This window comes from Phaseolus vulgaris, chromosome 4 (assembly GCF_051622355.1).
Source record: "Phaseolus vulgaris cultivar YP4 chromosome 4, ASM5162235v1, whole genome shotgun sequence".
NCBI lineage: Eukaryota > Viridiplantae > Streptophyta > Magnoliopsida > Fabales > Fabaceae > Phaseolus > Phaseolus vulgaris.
Window position 1 is genome coordinate 23,913,943 of NC_143501.1, and position 1,651 is coordinate 23,915,593.

Genomic DNA, 1,651 nt, shown 5'->3' on the forward strand with positions numbered 1-1,651 from the left:
ATGGGTGTGATTGAGAAGCACATGAATGCCTTTGCATGGTCAGCATCCGACATGCCAGGAATCGACCCCGATTTCCTCTGCCATCGTCTGTCGATGGACCCCATGGTTCGACCGGTGCGACAGAGGAGAAGGAAATTCAACGAGGAGAAGAGGAAGGTGATCCACGACGAAGCGCAGAAGCTCCTTGCCGCAGGGCATATCAGAGAAATCCAGTACCCCGAGTGGCTAGCGAATGTGGTACTGGTGCAGAAGGCAAGCGGCAAGTGGAGAATGTGCGTGGACTTCACTGACCTCAACAAGGCGTGCCCCAAGGATTCTTACCCCTTACCCAGTATAGATGCTCTAGTTGATAGCGCATCGGGGGGAAAGCTGCTCAGCTTCTTGGACGCTTTCTCGGGGTACAACCAGATCAGGATGCACCCCATGGATGAGTGCAAGACTGCGTTTATGACGGAACGGTCTTGCTATTGCTACAAGGTCATGCCATTCGGGTTAAAGAATGCGGGGGCTACCTACCAGCGGCTCATGGATAGGGTGCTCTCGCCCATGCTGGGAAGGAACGTACACGCCTATGTAGATGACATGGTGGTTACGTCCCAAGAGAAGAAGCATCATGCAGCTGATCTGGAAGAGCTATTCACCACCATTGCCAAGTATAGGCTGAAGCTCAACCCGGAGAAATGCATTTTTGGTGTGGAGGCTGGGAGGTTCTTGGGTTTCCTCTTGACAGAGCGGGGAATCGAAGCTAACCCAGAAAAGTGTGCGGCGATCATGGCAATGAGGAGCCCAACGACGGTGAAGGAGGTGCAGCAGCTCACCGGTCGCTTGGCAGCCCTGTCCCGGTTTATGTCCGCTGGAGGGGAGAAAGGTCACCCATACTTCCAGTGTCTCAAGCGCAACAGCAGATTTCTCTGGACACAGGAGTGCGAGGAGGCCTTCATCAAGTTAAAGGGGTATCTGGCAAGCCCATCAGTCTTGCGAAAACCTCAGGTAGGCATCCCTCTTCGTCTATATTTCGCTGTGACGGAGAGAGCAGTCAACTCAGTCCTGGTGCAAGAGCAGGACCAGGCCCAGAGGCCTGTTTACTTCGTGAGTAAAGTGCTGCAAGGCCCTGAAACAAGGTACCAAGCCCTCGAGAAGGCTGCTCTGGCGGTGGTGTTCTCAGCCAGAAGACTCAGGCATTATTTCCACAGCTTCACAGTGGTGGTGATGACTGATCTGCCTATCCAGAATGTATTGAAGAAACCTGATGTAGCAGGCAGGATGGTCAAATGGGCAGTAGAATTGTCAGAATTTGATATTCAGTACGAGCCCCGAGGACCGATCAAGGGGCAGGTGTTCGCGGACTTTGTAGTCGAGCTATCATCAATCGCGACACCTGCAGAAGGGCTAGATTTCCGATGGGTGTTATCGGTGGATGGTTCCTCTAATCAGCAGGGAAGCGGCGCGGGAGTCATCCTGGAAGGACCAAACGGGGTACTGATCGAGCAGTCCCTCCGCTTTGCCTTCAAAGCTAGCAACAATCAGGCGGAGTACGAAGCCCTGATCGCAGGAATGTTGCTAGCAAGAGAAATGGGAGCAAGAAATCTGCTGGCCAAGAGCGACTCTTTGCTGGTCACCGGGCAGGTTACAGGGGAGTTCCAAGCGAAAG